This window comes from Python bivittatus, unplaced genomic scaffold, assembly GCF_059951505.1.
Source record: "Python bivittatus isolate LINGU-HERP-01145 unplaced genomic scaffold, Pbiv_v1 ctg000570_np1212, whole genome shotgun sequence".
Classification (NCBI taxonomy): domain Eukaryota; kingdom Metazoa; phylum Chordata; class Lepidosauria; order Squamata; family Pythonidae; genus Python; species Python bivittatus.
The window spans coordinates 24,419,221-24,438,835 of NW_028277097.1; the positions used below are offsets into that span (position 1 = coordinate 24,419,221).

At 54.7% G+C, this 19,615-nt stretch overlaps 1 protein-coding gene across 6 annotated transcripts in view; it reads left to right on the forward strand.

Annotated features, from left to right (window-relative positions):
- The window catches only part of IL11RA (interleukin 11 receptor subunit alpha), a 71,154-nt gene that overhangs the window by 35,772 nt on the left and 15,767 nt on the right, over positions 1–19,615 (forward strand). Inside the window, exon 1 of one of the 6 annotated variants that reach the window (XM_088152836.1) lies at positions 2,062–2,477. The exons of the other annotated variants lie outside the window; for them this stretch is intronic. The gene's annotated coding sequence lies outside the window, so the exon portion shown is untranslated. Of the gene's footprint in view, positions 1–2,061; positions 2,478–19,615 lie in introns of those variants that run through there. 6 annotated transcript variants of the gene reach the window in all.

The following is a 19,615-nucleotide window of genomic DNA, read 5'->3' on the forward strand; positions in this document are numbered from 1 at the left end:
CCTTGGAATCCCAAGGAGACCAAAGGGGCCTTTGTCTGCACAGCAGGCTCTCTGCACGCTGCAGAGGCTGTTGTGCGCTGCTGGAATGCAGGAGTGACAGTGGGCTGTTTGCTTTGGAGGTGGCCCGCTGCCTGGGAAGGGGGCCGGGGTTGCGCCCTCCCTGGTGCCGAGAGGGGGCCTCAGGTCCAAGGCCAGCTGTGGCTCGCTGTCCTGGCCACTCAAGTGCCACACTTCCTGAGGTTGTCAAGAGCTCTGAGATTCACACCCTGCCCTATTTCAGAGGTATCTCAGGAGAGACCCCCAAACTCAGGTCTATCCTTGTGCCCAAAGAGAGGATCTCCTGCTCGGAGCATTCCAAACCAACACAAAAACCGTGGAAGTATATTGCCCTCCTGAGTTGGCTGGTGGCTATTTGCCTGGGTCAACACCGCACTGCATTTTCCAGGAGTGACCCCCTTCTGGCCAAATAGGGTGCTTCCACCAAAACGGGAAGGCACAAAGAAGCCTAACCACACGCAGCATGTGTAACTAGCACCGCTGGGTCTTTAACTGCCCTGAATAAGCGCATGGTGTTGCACGGCCCCTGGACTATGCCAGGCGCTGAGGGAGCGTCGCAGGGCTTCCTTTGAAGTCTGAGGCTGTGGGTTTATGGCCTGCTTTGTCTACAGCATGGATTTTGGAAGCTCCTTTCAGGATTAAGGACACTGACCTTTGCAGGCCTGCTTGTAAAGATTAAAGTAATCCAATAGCTGCCTTTGCAAAGCGCACTTAAGTTGCCTGCTGAATTATCCTGTTTTCCGGATCCACACAGTACACTGAGTCATAACCTAACCAAACAGGGCGAGTCAGCATAACATGCTAAACCACAAGGAAAACGAACCAGGGTCAGGACTAAACCAGCCTCACGTGTTGTGTGAATGCATCTGCAAGGACCTTCTCTGACCCGGTTAACCGTGTTGTGGGAATATAGCCAGCAGGTGATAAACACTTTAAATGCTACGGGGACCACGTGCAGATAGTGCGTACCGGTGGGCCACTTACTGCAGGAGGCCAAAAGACGGCCTTTCCAGTACCTGAACACAGTCCCTACATTTCTCCCTCTGTCCTCCGTATGATTTCCCAGGCCTCCCATGTAGAGTCAAGGATCTCCTGAGCTGTCCTCGGGATCCTTCTCTGCACGCCCGCCTGCCGCGCTCCAAGAAGCGTCCCGATACTTGTAAGGCTGGGGCTGGTGTTGGCCGAGTTTGCCGCAGAATCCCCTTCCCCCCCCCCTGAGACTAGCATCCTGTGTCTGGCTGTTGAGCATCCTTAGGAACCGAGGTCCCACTATTCCGCTGCGTGTGTGGCGTGCAGATCCTAAGGAGCTTAGGATGCCCGTGACTTGGATTCCTGCAGGAATGAGAGGAAACTAGAGCTTTCTATGCACAGCAACTGCACCAATCTGGCATCCTGGTTTTCCCCGCGAGTGGCACGGCCTGGGCACCGAGGCTGTTTTTCGCCTGGCTTTGGTGCGGCGTGGCCCCAAAGGCAACACGTCCATTTGGGACGTGCAGTACGAGGGGCGCTCGGTGGGAGGATTTTGATCCTCGGCAGGAGTGCAGGGCTCCTGCCCTGACTTCGGGGCACGCGGTAGATTTTACCGGCAGTCCGAACCCTCGGACTGGACCTGAAGCCTTCTGGTCACAGGCGTCTTCTGAATCCCTGTCCAAGCCGCCCGGCTCGGATTTTCCAGCTCGCAACGGGACGCGGGCCTCCCCGGCCCAGGCTCTGGCCGCAGCGACCCGAGCACACCCGCGCCCTGCCCCGCTCGGCGTGGCGGCTGAGGAGCGGGGCTCTCCCGAGCGGCGGCGGCGGCGGCGGCGGCGGCGGCCGTTTCTCTCCGCGCGGAAAGGCCGGGGAAGTTTGGCTGCTCCAGGAGCGGCCGGCCGGGGGGGGAGGGGGAGGAGGGGGAGGGGGCGCTGTGCCTGCCAACGTCGGCGCTCCCCCCGCCCGGCGGAGAAGCCCCGCTGGCTCCTCCCCGCCATCCAAGGGGGCGGCGGAAGGAGGGTCACCGCCGGCTTGGAGCGCTTTGCGGCGCTGGGACGGGAAACGTTGCCTGGAGCGGAGCAGAGCCGAGCCCCGCTCGCCTCGAGAGCCCGACGCTTCGCGCTGCCCGGAGCTTCAGCGGCGGGGCCCCTTCGCGCCAGCCGAGGCCGGGTTGCCCGGCGCCCGCCTGCGTCTCGCCCCGCCCCGCCCCGCCTCGCCTCGTCTCGCCCCGCGCCGCGCCGGGCAGCCAAGCCGCCGCCGCCGCCGGCTTCGAGCGAGCGCGGGGCTGCCTCCTCCGCGCTGCCGGGCTGCTGCGCGTGGGCGCCCCGGAGCCGAGGCGGGCTGGGCGCGTTCGGGGCGCCGGGGCGGCCAGCGGGAGAGCCGCCCTTCTCCCGGCGGGCGCGGGCCATGGAGAGCCGCGGAGGCAGGAGCCGGAGCAGCCGGACCTGAAGGTACGCGGCGGGGCGGCCAGGTGGGGCGGGCGGGGGCGGACCGTCGCCTTGCCCGCCAGCCGGCCCCTCCTTCGGCTCGCGGCGCTCGGGGCTTCCCGGGGCTTCCCGGGGCTGGCTGGGCGGGCAGCCGTCCGCGCGGGGGGACTCAGCCTCCCCACGACCCGCCGGGCCCTTTCCTGCCGCCCCGTTGCGGCGGAAAAGTTGCAGCCTCCCGGGGCGGGGGGGGGCGGCAGTTCTCGCGGGCCGCTGCTCGTCGGAGATGCGCGGCTGCCAAGGCGGGTGGGGCTCCTCCCGCGGGGCCGGGGAGCGGAGGCGCCCCCCGCCAGCCCTCTTGCGCAACCCCGGCCCCGGCGCATCGGAGCCGGCGGTCCTTCCTCGGCCCTCCCCAGCGGCGCCCTCCAGATGCGCTCCGGCCGCTGCTTCCAGGGTCGGCGGGCCAGAGCCGGCCCTTCCGCGGCAGGCCAGGCGGGCTAAGCGGCCCGCTCTCGGGCGGGCTGGGGGCTGGCCCGGAGCAGGCGTCTACGCGGCGGGGGTCCGTCGGGGGCTTGGGCCGGGGCCGGGAAGGCTCTTACTGTCCGGGCAGCGATGTGCCGGCGCGGAGAAGCGGGCGGGAGGTCGCGGAGCGAAGGGCCGCTGAGTTGTACGGCTTGGACTGTCGGTCGTTGCTTCGAATCTCTCAGCTGCCCGGCGGCTCCGGGCTCCGGGGCTGCGCCCTCCGCTGCTCTTCTGTAGCCGTTCCTCAGTTAACCCGGTGGGTGGCTTCGGCTCGCTTCCGTCCATTGTCCTGCCCTCCTGGCGGGCTCCTGCTGGGGACGCCGGTCTGGCTCGGGGACGGTCCGCTGCCGGGCTCTGAAGCGGCGGGGAAAGTTCCTTCCAGGCGGTGCCTCCGCTCGCCTCCCTTGGCGTTCTCGGGCAGCGTCTGAGGACTGGGGGAATGGTGTCCCCGCTGGGCAGGCTGTGACGGCATGGAAAGACCCCTGGAGCATGTGCCTTAACTGAGACAGGGCTTTTCCCCTTCAGTTTGAATTACAGCTGCATGCCACCGGAGGAAATATAGCTGATTTACTGGCGGTTTGAAAACGGGCTGAGGCAGCGTTGCACGAACGTTGTCCTGGGGAATCTCTGGGTTTCTTAGAAATGTCTCAAGGACTGTGGGGGAAAGAGCAGCCGGGGAGACGGGCTTTCCTAAAAATATGACTTGTCCACTTAAGCTCACTTCCTACTTGGTGCCTCGGAGGAGGAGGAGAACTGTTAGTCTGCAGTGGCAAAAAATCAGGAGTCTGGCTGCTCCTTTTCCACATGAAAGCTTATGCCCTTCAATAAAAACTTTTAATTGAAAAAGTGCTACCAGACACCTGTTTTTTATTTATTTATTTATTTATTTATTTATTTATTTATTTATTTATTTATTTATTTATTTATTTTTGCCTACATGGTGCAGGGGAACATTTTGGCAGTTCATATACCGTAGAGTTACCCCAACGCTCTGCAGGGCTGGGTGGTTGCCCTAGAGCAGTGTTGCTTAAACGTTTTGCTCTCAGGACCCCTTCTCACTTTTAAAAATTATGGAGGACCCCCAAATATAACCCATGCTATAAACCCATCATTTACGGTATTAAAAATTAAAATTGACGCATTCTTGGAATATTTATTTACTGAATCATGTAAAAACAACAATACTAGACCCATTACATAGTAACAAATAAAATATTTTCATGAAAAAACCCTATATTTTAAATAACATTTTAAAATATTTATTTATTTATCATATTTATATAGCCGCCCATCTCACACAAGGTGACTCTTTATAATGAGAAGAGTGACACGGTTTTAAATTTTTGCAAAACACCTGTAACATACGGCAAATAATTTTGATTTTGCGGACCCTCGAGAGGGCCCTGGGAACCCCCAGGGGTCCTCGGGCCACACTTCAAGAAACCCTGCCCTAGAGGTTCCATGAAACCTTGGCGGCGCTCCGTGAGAGACAAAGGGCAGTGCCGCCCCCACCAGCGGGCCTTTGACGCAGCCCATTTTCGATCGCTGGGACTTGGCCTCTTGATCCCGGGTCCTAACCGATCTGCAGCCTGGAAACGTTTAGGTACTGGCCAGAAGCCACTGCAGCTACAACAGATACATTGACTGGGGAGGGTTCGCAGGGAGACGTTTCGCAGCCCCCGGAAGAATCCAGAGACCCTTGAAACTTCTGGCGTTTCCTTGCTTCAGTTCCTTCCCTGCCTCTCTCCTTGAAATGTGGCCGCATGAATCTGATAAGAATTTCCAAAGAAGTCTGACCCTTGATCGAGAAATACCGGCCTGCTTACTGGCGGGAGGATTAGAGCGCCCTTGCAGAGCTTATGCTGGACTTGCTTTCCGCAGAGATTAAGGGCCCGGGGGTGAGGGGGTGGAAAGCGCTGTGGGGCACCACAGTACCCATACCGAGCTGCCCTGCCTTGAATGGGACGCACGGCGTGGCTTCCTTACAAACTCCAACTGTGCTCAGCTGCGCCTCGTTCCTGCATGTTCACGTCAGCTGTTCTTGACCTTACAAATGAAAGGAAAGATTAATGGAGCATCTGCAGAGAAATTCGGTTAATTCATTTTGGCTGTTAGGAAGAAGCCTTGCTAGCAAGACCAGCTGGGATCCCAAGGGCTGGCTTGGGTTGGTGACCCTTCTGATGGCCCTACGCCCACCCCTGTGCGGTCCCTGGTTCCTTTGCAGAGGGCGGGGGGCGTCAGTGTGTGCCAGACAGCAACGGGGGGGGAGGGGGAGTTGTGGTAAACTCTCTTCCCTCCCTCTAAAACCCCTGTGTGGTTGTGTGAAAAGGAAAAGAGGCTCAAGGACATAGAGTAGGAGGCAGGTTACAGTTTAGGAAGTATATTTTCTTGCACCACAGATACGGTTTTATCACAGTTTATTTTGATCATTCAGATGGTCCTTTGGAGTTGATGGGATAAAGCAGTGTTTCTCAACCTTGGCAACTTTAAGATACAGTGCATGGACTTCAATCCCCAGAACTGAATTCTGGGAGTTGAAGACCACGTATCTTAAAGTTGCCAGGGTTGAGAAACACTGGGATAGAGTCTTACCTCCATGTCCAGCCATAACTTGGTCCTCATGATGCTATGCGACCACATGGCCTCTTTGCTGTAGGCCGCAGAAGATGTAAGCCTTGGAGCTGGAACCAGGCTACCGTGGACAAAAGCAATTTAGAAAGTAGCATTTGTCTGAATGCAGCCACTTAACTGTGGTCACTGCACTTTCCTGTGGTAGGAAGGAAGTCAGAGGGAGTCTGGTAGTCCGTTTTCCGACTAACGAATTTTATTCAAAGGCATCAGCTGCAGTTTGTAAGTCGGAAAAAGGGCTACCAGACTCCCTCTGACTTCCTTCCTCCATAGGGTAACAGGGCTCTCCTCCTACGTGGTGGTAGGAAAGTGGTCCATGTTTAGTTAGCTTTTTCTTACTAAATCAACCCAGAGTCACGAGGAGCCTTCAGGATAAAAGATGAAGACTCCCTTCAACTGCGCTTGGCTTCTGGTGATGATCAGATGGACACGTCCATGTAGTTTCCTGAGTAAAGGAGTGGAAGTGGGTTGCCTAGGAATTGTTTTGTTGTGTTTCTCAGAGTAGCCTACAGCCCTAGGAATCCCTGTTGGCCTCTCATCCAAATACTGAGCGGCCTGACCCTAAGCTGTTTTGAGATCAGATACGGTTAGCCAACTGTAGCGTCTCCTGCCAGTGGCATGTTCAAGACAGCGCCCATAATTTAGCAGAGGCTTCTGTTGGCTGTGTTCTGTGTTAGTCATTAAAATGCCTTTAAAACACTCTAGTTTTTCTTTCCTTTTTTGTTTTGCGACAAAATGTTCGGAAATTTGCATATTTGTGAGAAACGGAGGTGTGAGCAGAGGGGATCTTCTGTGGAACCCTCAGTGACCTGCAGTGAATAAGCAGGGCTTGTTGACGGCGAGAAGAAGGGGCGGGTGGGGCCAGGTTTCCTTTGCATATCCCTGGGGGGCCTTGTGGCCCTGTTAATTTGCTTTTTCTTCTTCCAGTAGGTACAGTGGTTTGAGAAATGGCCAGCATAGATATTTTGGTGGCGTGCCAATCAAATAGACCTGAACAGATGCAAATACATTGTAGGTCCTAGCTGTAAATAATGGGTTTTGTGGTGTGTCCTGGGGAAATACCAGGACCCACCAGAACAGTCAAGTCAGCTGGTTTCCTATGTAAAGTGATGCTTCCATTGCTGTGTTTTTTTCCAATAGTGGCCAGAAAGTTAGCCTCTTTGCTGAATGGGTGGATTTAGCTCAGGTGAAGAGGTAGTGAAAGGTGGAGTTTTCTGGGGCTGCTTGTCCCTGAGTTCAGAAAATAAGTATGTTGCTAAGGTATCTCAGGCTTCTGGAGACAGGAACTGAAGCATGTTTGCTCTGACTCTGTTAATATTTATTTGCGTATTCAATTTCTATCCCATCTTTCTCCCGGAGGGTACTTAATGCACCCAATGCCACAATATGTGCCCAAATTCTACATGACGTTATTTTGTGGGTTCAGAATGTCAGTGCTTTGTTTGTGAGCACATCCTAGTCAGATTCTCCCACAACCTGGTGGTCTAAAACATATCAGCATAGAAGTCCCAGAATTCTGGGGTCCGCAGTCTGCTGCCCCGTGGGGTCCCCTGCTTGAGCAGGGCTTCTGGTGTCAGAAACGACTTGCAAATTTGGCATTCGCCATGAGGTAACTTTCCAAGAATACCGAAGGAGAGGAAATGGCATCTTGGCAGCCTTTAGCAGAAGGGCAAGAGATGTTTCAAAGGCAGGGAGTTTAAAGGCCCTGCTCCTTCCGCGGCTTTTGATTTGCTGAGGCAGATGTGACAAAAGGAGGAGAGGCTGGCATCTGTCAAGGGTGGAGCCAGGACTCTCGGCTGACGGGCACCTTGATTTCTGCAGGAGCTGGCGGGCTCCCAAGAAACGTTCCTGGTTCTGGATATTCCGGTATAACCCAACTTATGGCAACACGCCAGACTGTTTTCTTGCCCTCTTGTAACCATGAATCTTGCAAAAGCAGGTGAGGTGGTGAAGTCATGTTGTGGAACACGCTGCTTGGCGCTGCAGTGGAGTACCCTCCCAGGAAAGAGAAATGTGCCAGGAGTTCAAGCCGGTGTTTTGGAGGAGGAAGCTCAGCAGCAAATCTTCCCCATGGGGTCTCTTTTTCCTGATGTGGAGAATGTATTTATGGGAGGGGGACAGAGGAGAAGAAGTGGATGTAGCTCAGCTCCCCCCAGTCTGTTTTCTCTCTGTGAGAGAGGCTGCCCCTTATTCTTGGGTGGCGTAGCCCATACGTCACCCAAAGATGTCAGGCTATCTCAGAAGGTCTCCCCAAACCCCATGGGGTTTTAGCTCATTATAGGTGTTCATTGTTAAGGATCTGCTGGTCGTCTGCCTCGCACGTCACCTGCATCTACAAAGCCACTTTCTTCCTAGCCTCCCAATTTAAATCCTACACTCCATTGCTCTGACGAAGTGAGATGCAGCCCACAAAAGCTGACGCCTTACACACAGACACACAGACACACACAGAGCATTTTCAGGGGGAAGGAAAACAATGGAGATGCCTGGATATAGACAGGAACGGATGTTCAGTTTCACCACCCACATCCACTGAGTGAGAAGATCTGCCCCTCTAGCACCTGCCTCTGTTGAAATCCTTGGGAACGTTTCATGACAGACAAATTGCCCAACCAGAAAGTTGGTGACAGAACCTCTATGGCATGGAGTCCGGAGTGGGCATAGTTCCCTGCTTGCTACCTGGAAGTGGTTTTCCCTCTGGCTGGTATCAGGCAGTCATCTTGGCCTTCAGCCTCCTGCTGTCATAATGCCCAGCCCAGGGAAGGGGTCTTGGATGAAATGGTCCTTGGGGACCCATCTCCCTGGCCTCAAGTTTCACTTAGTCACTTCTTTGAACTTTGGCCTGAAATCGCAGCAGGCGGTCGCAACAAGACTCTGACGTCCTCCATCCTCATTCGGCGCCAGCCCGCCCAGCAGTAGCGGGTCTCTCCCCTTGCAGGCCATCTGCTTCTCTTTTAGGAACACCGTCGCTGAGCATGGAGGCTCTGTTCAACTGCCACAGCTAACCATTTGGGATAGTTTTGTCTCGTGCCAAGTTTCCAAAAGCCCCCTGTTGTGCCCTGCAGCAGGGAGCCGTTGCGCAAAAGATTTGGGGTTTGGTTTCTCATGTGCTACCGAGGTTGCAATTAAGAACTCTTCTGCAGCAGTTCCGGTGAAGAAAGAATGTGCTAAACGATGAACAGTAATTCAGGCAGGAGCTGTGAGGTACCTGCCCCTTCCCCCTCCCCTTAGTCCTGAAGCCCCGTCCGCCGTTGCTAAGGCCGGAACACCCTCCGGAGTCCTGTCCCTTCTGTGGCTCTGAAATCCAGGCTGCTCCACCAACTGTTTGGCGCCTTCTCAAGAAGTGGGACTGGGATGGAATTTCTCTTTGGGAAACCAGATTTTGAAATATGGCAGAACAGCAAGAGCTTGGAGAGGCAGGGCGGAGAGCTTGCCAGCCACCCCTACTCTTTGCCCAGACTCCTGTGTGGTGGCCCTGCTCTCCAGCTTCCCTGGCCCCCTGGACTTGGCCAGACCTCTCAGGATGGAGATGACATGAGGTGCTGGAGGCTGGCTAGGAATGCTTGCTGGCTCAGGCAGGGAGCTGCTCCTGGGACTCCAAGGGGGAAGCAGATCTTGGATATGGGAGGGCAAAGGAACCTTTCGACTTTTCGAATCTTCAGAGGGGGCATTTCTTAGAATCCAAGGGTTGGGAGGCATCTTGGAGGTCTTCCAGGCCAACTTCTGCCTAGAGCAGGAATCCTCAGACCATCCCAGATACATGGCTGTCCAGCCTTTGCTTGAAAACCTTCAGCGATGGAGCTTCCGTGACTCCAGGAGGGAGACTGTTCCCCTGCCGAATAGCTCTCACGGTCTGGAAATCCCTCATTTTGAGTTTGGATCGCCCTCTGGAAGGCTTCCACCTGTTGCTTCTTGTCCTACCTTCAGACATGATGGAGAAGGCATCCACAGCCTCTTCTCAGCAACAGCCCTCCGTGTATTGGAGGACAGCTATCCTGTCTCCCCTTGGCCTTCTCAAAGAAAACTGAACACGCCCATTTCCTTTAATTGCTGTTTGTAGGATTTGGCCTCCGAGCCTTTCATCATCTTTATTGGTCTTCTCTGACAGTTCTTCCACAGCTGCCTCTTCTTTTTTTTCTTTTTTCTTTTTTGCTCTTCATCTTCTCAGAGCACACTGAGAAATATATGACAGTGACAAATAAACTTAATTTCACATGTGTTGACTTAGAGAAAGCATGTGAATAGGAATGATGGAATGTTCTTCACAGGACCTATTCCCCAGGCCCCTCGCCATCTTTGTCCCCGTTCCTGTGCTCTTCCCTGAGTGCAGGGCTTCCAACTTGAAAAGGGAAGCGCCAGCCATAACAACAGAAGCCCACGTTGCTGGAGGTGGTGGCCTCCCCGGGGAGCTTTCTGCCCTGGGGAGGGGGAAGCGTGTAGGCATGTGCTTCTTGGGCACAGACGTGTCCCTAAGGCGGGCAGCCAGCCCACCCGCCTTCCTCCCCACTGTGAGCCCGCTGCCTCTTGCCAGTCGAGGAAACGGAGAGGGCCCAGAGAGCCATTGTGTAATTCAGGATCTGGCCGTATCCGTTGCGTCTGCCTCGTGCCTTCTGTCGCGGTTTTGCTCGCGCGCTTTCTAGGCAGGTGGCTGCAGCTTAGTTCTCCCCACTCCTCACCTGTGCACACTCTTTGAGTTTGTTAGGGATGGAAAAAGTCACAGCAGACCAGAGTTGCAACTTGGCTGTCCACCCAAGGAAACACCCAAGGAAAACAGTGCTCACCACAAAGAATATGATGGGAAAAATAATTCCAAGAACCGCAAGGCTTGCTGTCGAGTGGCTCCAGGCCTGGACGCTTCTGGGGCGTAAGAGCCGCCCCACCCCCAGCAGGCTCTCTGCTCAAGGCCGTCTCTGGCAGGTTCCCGGGGCAGGAGGGAGGGCCGTTGGGCCCGAAGGGCGACCTCCTTCCCCCTTTCTGCGTAAGCCTTGACCAGGCCCCGGGCTGCTGCACGGTTACTACTGCGTTCGCAGCTGTGGGAAAAAGGAGCCCTTCCCCGCAGGGACCTGCTTTTCATGCAGGCTTTGTGGAAGGGAGCCCTTAAATCTGTTCCCTGCTTCGGCTTGGCGCTTCTCATTCACAGAACGATCCGGCCAGTCAGATATCTTCCTTACGTGCTCTCTCAGTGCCACGTAATCCATCCTGGGTGGTTAAGTCAGCGTTTCTCCATCTCCGCAACTTTAAGACGAGTGGACTTCAACTCCCAGAATTCCCCAGCCAGCATGGGGAATTCTGGGAGTTGAAGTCCACACGTCTTAAAGTTGCGGAGATGGAGAAACGCTGGGCTGTGACGCTGTTAGGAAAGACATCAAAGCAAGGATAATCGTCCTGCCCTTCGGAGCAAGGGTAGAGAAGCGATCGGAGGATGATGATGTCACGAAGGCAGTTCTGAGCAAGGCCAGGTATTTCCTGCCGTGTTGTCAAACGGTCGTGTGCTCTTTTGGTGCAGGCGGAAACTTTGGTGGACAACACCCCCAGTCACCCAGTGGCCATTTCTAGTTCCGTGCAACCTGGCATTCTCCCAGCCATCTGGGCTGAACGACAAGAATCCCCTCTCTCTTTCCCGTTCGAGCCGCCCAGCGGGGCTTCCGGGCCAGGCTGGCGTCTGATGTCAGAGCTCAGCTCTGGGGGGCCGTGCAACGGTTTCCCAAAAGGGCTTTCTGTTTGCCTGGCTCCTTTGCCCCCTCCCTCCGCCACGTGTGGCTCAGACGGAAAGAGAAGAAGTTGCTGTGTGCCAAGAGAGGATCTCTGGGGGCTGCAGCCTGGCACGGCCCATGCTCAAGGCTGGGGCACCTCGGGGAGTTTATCTTGCCTGCATTGTGCCTTTTCTGCTCTTGGGAAAGTCGGGGTGGGAGAGGGGGCTGCGCAGGTGAACTTTCGCCCAGGCGCTGACTGGATCCCCTGTTGCATTCAGCGGATTAGGTGGATCAGGCCCACCACCAGATCGTAAAGGCGGTAGATTTTGCACTTATGCGATACTTCTGAATTCTGATCCCTCTCCAGAAGGATGTATTTACACAAATGCCATCTGTAATGACTTTCTGCATACCATGAGAATTACTGTTTATCTTATGTATCCACCTTTGTACTTTACTCAAGCTAAATGTTTTAAATTCAGGTTTTGCTTTTTTTTTTTTTGGTGGCCTTTAAAAAAAACACAAGATTTTCAAAAAGTGTGTTTGTTTGTGGGTGTCTGTGTATTTAATAGTGAAATACAATACCCCACCAGAAAGGTAGTGATTATACAGTGAAAAAAAGAAATCTTAAGGGTATTATAGTGACTGACATAAACTAGGGGGAAAAAAGATCCATATAGTAACCACATATAATGGTATAAAATTAATCCAATCCTTAAACTGATCCTTAAATGTAGATGACACAGAGACAAATGGATTGTCCTTTCATTTTTAGAATCCAGAAACTTTTCAAAAATAAATTACAAACTCATATCCTGGGCCCGTGGTTTAAAATGAGGAGGGTAAGTTTCTTTACAATTATGTAAAATTGCTCTCTTTGCTGTGCCCTGGGCTGGATGGAAGCAAAGCTCTTCATGAGATGAAGAATTCCATGTTTCAGGAATATAGTTCAGCATTCACATTAAGGTCCTTAGCTATCATATGCCTTCCCAAGATTGTACGTAGTGTTTTGAAACCAAAACAAGGCTATAGCTGGACAAGACAGGAGTTAAGGGACTTTCAGATTTCTTACAGAACCACCAACACAAAAAATTTAACAGCCATCTCTTTTTAAACATTCTTTGAAGGGTCCAATAAACACAAAATACTATTTTCTGATGAATTTTCATCAGAAATCAACATACTCTAGGAGACACAAATTTCCAAACCTTGCAAAGAGGTAGTCGATGTTGTGTTTATCTTTATGCATCGTTTGTGGATTTCACAGAAGTTTGAGATCTACAGTTTCTATAGCAAATTAAGAGGTTTCATCATGGTTTGTTTCTTACATGCTCCCAACCCCCCAAGGGAAAAAGAATCTCAGAAGAGCTCTTTGGGGCTGAGCCTCAGCATTTTGGTCAGATCTCGTATCCCAGCCGAGTTTTTATCTGGGGTCTTCTGTTGCTGAAGCCGGCCACCAGCTAAATCAGAATGGCTGTGTGCTTTGTCTCAAATTCAGCACTAGGATTGCCAACAAGAAAAATCAGGGGTTGGCTCTGTGGGCAGAACTAGGGTGGGTTTTCCAGAGTCCATTAAATTAATCTCCCTCTTTTCAGAAGCATGGAAGTGTCACCCGCCCCCCATTTCTGGGGCAGTGCTGAGCACCCAGATGTTTTCTGTTTTTGAAGGGGTCTTGATCCTCTCCAACCATTTGCAAAACCTTTGATGAGACAGAGCAAAGCCACGGCTGAGGGTCTAGGAGTGTGTGCCCGTACTTGCAGGGGTTGGGCACTTAGGTTGTTGGGGGGGCACCGGTTCCCATTCCCCATCAGCCAAAGGCCCAGAAGCCTCCCAGCCAGGAGCGCAGCTGAAGGTGCAAGCGTCCCCCAATGGCGCCAGAAGCTGCGGTTGATGGGGAAATGCTTAGGAGGGTTAAGTAAACTGGCTTAAATGAAATGAAATTTAAATACAGTGGTATTACAAATTTAATCCGTTCCGTGACTCTGGTCGCAACCCGATTTGTTCGCAACCCGAAGCAAATTTTCCCATAAGGTTCAATGTAATTACCGTTAATCCGTTCCGGCATCCGCGGACCACCCGTCAAGGGGGGAAAAATGGCCGCGGACCACGTGGCATGGGCGGAAAATGGCCGCGGATCCGGTTCGTACCCCGAGGTGGAGTTCGCAAACCAAGGTAAATTTTTGCGGCCGGAGCTGGTCGCAACCCGAAAAGTTTGTAAGCAGAGGCGTTTGTAACCCGAGGCACCACTGTAATTAAATTGATTATTTGATTAAATTACAAATTATGAATTCAACAGTATAAATGTCCAGATTAACACTTATTGTAGGGGCCAGCCCTCGGGGACCTCAAACCTGAAGAGCTTTCAGTGTATATAGAAAGCTCCAGGGAATGGGCCGTGCCTGCGCCTGGGCCGGTGTCCAAAGGGGGGGGGCACAGAGAAGGCCTGCCACTTAGTCTGGCCCATCCATTCTCAGCCACCCCTCTCTAGATGACTGGTCCAGGTGGGCAGGTTTGCTCCTGCCAAGGGGCTGCTGATGGCATTTGTGCATAACCAACCCTTTGAATTCTCCCAGAAACCGAGAGGCAACCAATGCGGAGTCTGGAACATCGGTCCTTTTGGTGGCGGGCAGGGCTCTTCCACCCGCGGTCTTGCTCCCCTATTTTGTGCCAGCTGCAGCTTCTGGGCTGTCTCCAAAGGCAGCCCCACGTAGAACAGGCTGCAGGAGACCGGCCAGGAGGTGATCAGGGCACTCCGGTCCAGGCGAAGCTGGCGAGGACTCCCCCGGGCGTGCTTGCCACCCATGGGCTGAGCGGCGGCCGAGAGTCTGGGAGGAGCCCCGGGTCACAGCTGCCGCCACCCAGACTAACTACTGGGACTGGCGTGATTGTGGTGCCCAGACGTTTCCTAGGACCAGCAGCCCCGTCTTGGTGGGATTCAGTCTGTTCTGTTTCAAGGTAGCAGACAGCTAAGAGTTGCCAAGGAGCAGAAGCAGATAAGGGCAGACAAGTTGTAAATCGAAGGCTTAGCAAAGCAAAGTATCGTTTGCAGTCCAGGCAGCAAAAGAGCAGTCTAGTCATGTTGCCAAAAGTCACAAAGCCAAATCGGGTAATCAGCCGGTCCAGAAGGCAGGAATGCAAGAGCAGGATACCCAGGGACACAAGCTAGATTTCCAAACTCTTGTTTCTGGGAGGGTGAAGGCAAAGCAAGCTACGTAAATCCCTGCGGGCGGCTGGCTGCAACGATTCTGGCCTCCCCCTTTGCCTCGCGAGGAGTCTCCTTGATTGACGCTGCTCTGCTCGCCTCTGCCTGCATCTGGATTTGGGGCTTGGGGGTCACGCCGCCTCATCTGACTGCTCCAGCCGATCAGGAGAGGCCTGTGGCTGATCAGCCTCAGATGCACCCCGGCTCAACGATTCCTGAGGCTGACGCTCCGCGGGTTCAGCTGGAGCAAATCAGAGTCAGGCTCTGAACTGTGGCTCATGACACAATCTGAGCCACCCAGATCTTCCCCATCATCCCAGCCCTCCTCTTTCCTGCAGATGCTCCAGTGGGAGCAGCTCTGGCCTGCAAAGGGAGTGCCGAGCTTCAGACTGGGGCGGGGGGGAGGCCCAGACTGGACTGGTCCCCCCTAAATCTGCCCAGTATTGCTGTGGGTCCTCTGGAGGTATTTCTCAGATGGAGCAGAAACTGGAGGCAAATTCAAGTCTTTTTGGCTGCTGAATCCTGTAATTCTGCCCACACTCCCCACGCCAAGGCTGAAGCCCGCAGAGCAGCTGTGGTCCGGGGCAGTAGGTGCCTGTTGGCACAGGGTCTTCCTGAAGCCTTGGTGCCCCTCAGGAGCCCCCCCATGGGAAACCCAACGACCAGACCCTCCCTCCAGGAACCCGCCCGCCCTGTGCCGGCTCCTCCAGCCTAGGAGAGCGGGGCGCTGAGCTGAGCGGGTCCAAAGCCCAGATGCTGCTCCAGGGAGAACGGGCACTGGCAGGAAAACTGAGGGGAGGGCCTTGGCCACGGCAGTGTGCCAGGCCCTGTACCAAACCAGGCGGGAGCCGCAGGCGGATGAGCAGGGCACAGACGGGGGGGGGGGAGCAGGGCTGTTTCTCTTCTCCCTGGGAGGGGGACATGGTCGCTGCAGGAGCGCCATCTGACCCTTCCCGGGACGCTTGCACCTGCAGGACGCGCATTTCACCAGAAGCTCCCTGGCCGCTCTATGCAGGCATTTGCAGAGCCATGCCACGGCGGGGATCTCTTCCCAGCACCCCCACGGAGCATCAGGCATTTCCCTCTGTAATGGGTCCTAAGCAGCACGTGGGGGGGAGCATTGGCAGGGCCCTGCTGTGGCTCAGCTGATGAGCAGAGTTCCTCTGGGTAAATCAAGCATTCAGGGCAAAGGGTGCAGGAGGGCATAGGAGCTCCCCCCGGCCAGAGGAAGGGCATGGGGGTCAGGGTCTGGAGGGGGACAGGTCTGCGCAGAGGGCTGCTTTGCCTTCTGATCGGGGCCAGGGTCAGAGATGCGGTCGGCCCCGGCAGTTGCGTCTGCACGGCCTTGGCTGTTCCCACTCGGTTTTCTGGTTTTGTTTTAAAAAAGGCAAGTTGTTTACTGGATTCAGAGCTGGCACCCTGGCCTCATTTTCCACTCTGGCGTTTTCCCTTCTGCTGCTTTCTCTGCATGCTGTCGAGTGGCTTGATTGCCCGGGGAGGGGGTCTGCCGGATGGGAGGGGGAGGCTCCGATTGCCGGCTCCACCTCTCATAGTTTCTACCTGGGCCCTTTTGCCTCTAAGCGGTGGGCAAGGGAGGGGCCACCCCGGGCAGGGAAGGCTGACGGCATCTTCCTCAGGAGCTTCGAGGACGAGGACTCCTGGCTTCTCTGCAGAGCGTCGCTCCCCTGCCCGAGACAGGTTCGCGGCCTTGAAGGGAAGCTGCCTGGCTTCTGTAGCGTGCAGTGGCGCTAGTCCTCATGCTTACTTTCCGGGCCTCGTAGGAGGCAGCTTGGCGTACTTTCTGTTCCTGAAGACATTTACTCCCTGTTATATCTCCGGCACAATTTAAAATACAGACAACTAACCAGAGAGGTGGCCCTGGCAGTGCCCAGGAGGAGAGAGATTGTTCGTGCGGAGGCGCATAAACATGGTTCCTGCCTCCGGTCAGCCCAGTTCCGCCTCCACTGAAAGAGGCCTTCAGTGGTCTTGATGCTCCGTAAGAAAGAGATTTTCTTAGACCTTTTTGATGGGCAAATCCCCACTCATGAGCACTCGTGCCTCTGCTTCTGTTTGCGCAGACTCCTTTGAGTCTAGTAAACACACTGGCGCGCTTTGAACTGCTAGGGACGAGTGGGAAGCTGTTCCGAAGGAGGCCCTCGGTGGCCATTCATGACCTGCAATTATTTGTTGTTGGGCTATTCACGAAAGGGGCTTGCAGCTTCCTTCAAGGCTGTGCTTGGGTCCAGCAGTGCACCTCTCGCGGGCAAGACCCCCAAGAGCTGAAAGTAGCAGATTGCTCCCGGTGAGCACCACATTCTCCCAGCATTTGGGGCTGGGAACTTCTCCTGGAGCATTCCTAAAAGGGTGCAGGTTGGAGGGGCTGGATGGAGCCCTCTGCAGCCACCGGCCCGTGAAGGGACGGCTGGGTCCAGCGTGGCAGGCAGCCTTGAGGTGCCCCTCTTGTTCCCAGCCTCTCTGGCCCCGGACTGCTTTCAGGGAATGTCCCACCAGGCACCATGGTGAGGAAGGGGTCTCGGTGGAGGGGTGAGCCTGGTGGGAAGGCCACTGCAGTCCTGCCCACCTGGGGTCTCTTCTGTCCAGCCAACAGGAGGGGGAGGGAGCCCGGCACGGGCAGCCTTGACCTCCCATCAGAGGAAAGATGGAGGGGGTGGGAGGGGGCACAGAGGTCTTGGGAGGCGAGGGGGTTGGAGGCCCGCGTCTCTTCAAAAGAGGCCGGTGCTTAGAAGCACAAATGTCTCGTCCCTGACGCGACAGATGGGATTGCTGGACCCGGCAAAGCTCACCCTCCTCACCCCCATCCCCAACTGGCTGTGTTGGCAGAGGCCAGGGATGGGGGCTTCGTGCGTTGTGGGCACCCGGCCGTTGTCTTAGCGCAGGTTGCACGAAGCAGGCCGTCCGCTTAAGCCCCGCTGGCCTTTGCTGCTTTGGGGAGCACAGCCTTGCACTTGGCGACCTGACCCGGGCATCCGGCGTTCCTGCCCGACCCTCTTCTTTGCTGGCGCGTTTTAACCCCATCTCGAGAGTCACCGCCTCCCCCAGCCACGAACCTTTCCTGGGAGCCTCGACAGTTAACCAGGGCTGCAAGACGGTTAAAAGCAACTGTAACTGCACGAGGGCTGATCGCGCACGTTCCCTGTTCAGGTGGATCTTGTGCTTCCCCAGCCAGAGGCGCGTTTGGGCGCACGGGGCTGAGCACAGGCCACAGCGGCGGCTTTTTCTCTTCCTTTTATTGTAATGTTGTAAAACAGGACAAATTGTACTTTTTCGATGCAGATTTCAGAGCAGTGATGTTTTTTTCCATAGGATTAAAAACAATCAATATTCTATTATTTAAAAAGCTTAAAGTGTTGAATGTAGAAGGAGAAAAGTACAAATTCTTTCAGTACTACTTGCCGTTTAGGATATCAGAGTTAGAAGCCTCAGATTATTTAACGTTTCATCCAAGCAGCAGCAGCAGCAGCTCTTTAGCAAAGGGAGGCCTCCTCCCTGCCCCCCCGGGTGAGAGAGAAGGGGGGCTTCTTAAGGGGTTTCCACCTGTTACCTGATTGAGGGCGTCTGAATCCTAACGCCCGAAGGAGCGGAGGACGCCCTGCCTGACCCTGCGGAGGAGGCTCTTCCACCCAGCGCCTGCCGAGACCAGGGGAGGGCCAGTCAGTAGGAGGCAGAAGCTCAGACAAGCAGGTGCCCCCAGCCCCCCAGTGCTCATGGATGTGTCTAAGAGCGATGGGCATCAGCAGGGCACCGGAGCCAGGTGGGTCAACGAGAGAGGCAGTCCTCGCCGTCCCTCTCCCTCTGCTAATATTCAAGGGATTTTGTAATAATTTGAGGCCAAGCCTGGGGCTCATTTCCTTTACTGTCTCATTCGTTTGTCCTGCCTATCTTCACTCCTGGTAAAACCAGCCTGCAGCAGTTTGCGATACCAAAAAAATAAAAGTAAAATAAAGACCAAGAGTAAAACCGCCAGTTACAAGAATGGTATTAGAACCGCAGCGCCCGACTTCAGCTCCATCGGGATCAAAATCACACAGGGGGGCTTCACGTCAGAGATGTGGCTCCGGAGGCCGTTCGTTGAGCAAAACCCCTCCCAGGTGAAAACCCAGGTTTAGCCTCACCCTGCCTCTGAGCAGCAGAGCGGGCGCCAGCCGGGTGGGCAGGCTTTGCCCGCAGCAGCAAAAGGTTCCCCCTTTGCCAATTCCTTTGAGCCAGGCGGATAACCCAAGGGGGCGACGGCGTGGCTCCAGGGCAGGGACTGCAAAGAGACTAGGTTAGTCGCTGCAAATTATTTGAAAACCTTCAAGGGAATTAGGGAATAGTTTGCGGTCATTCACTCAAGTTGATCGGCTGAGCGAGCGAAATCTGGTGAAAGTTAGTTCTGAGGCCAGAGGGGCCTGGTGCTGGCCAGGCAGCCCAGTCTCAAGGTGTCTGTCTCGGGAGCGGGTCTCAGGTTTCTGCAAGGTCGGTTGCTGGGTTTTTCCACTGGGCAGGGAGGGCCCTGAATTCAGTTTTTCCAGCCCAAGAACCAAGAACATCCCAGCAGGGTCATTATTTCTGTCTGGACTCAAAATGCAAAATAATGGGAATCATTTTAAGGATTCCAGGTCTAAGCCAAATTGTGTCAGCCAAGGTAGAGAATATCCCCAGGAATTTCAGAAGTCCCCCTTCTCTCCTAGCTTCTAAGCTGGAAGACCCTCCCTGTCTTGCGGAGCAGCTGACCAAGATGCTGTTTTCCAGGAAGCCAGGCCCCTTCGCTGCGGAAAAGCCGCCCCTTTCCTTCCTTCCTTCCTAAGAGCCCAGCTCCGAATCCTCCTGCCGTGCAGGGCCGAGCTCTTTGCCTGAGCCTCCGAAGCCTGCAGTCGCCCCACATCCCCCCCCCCCAGCAAGGTTCCCGCAGCCCCTCTTGGCAGTTATTCTTCTCCAGCCTGCTTTTTGGCTTTCGAGAAGTTCGAGGAATAAAACTCACCATTTAAAGAATGCAAAAGTTTTCCTTTCAGGGTTACAGTTCAGTGCAGAAGCTGGCTAGTTAATGTTGCAGCGAACAAGAATATTTTACTTTTATTGGGTGAACCCTGGAGAGTAATGGGTTTTTCATGTCTTTGAAT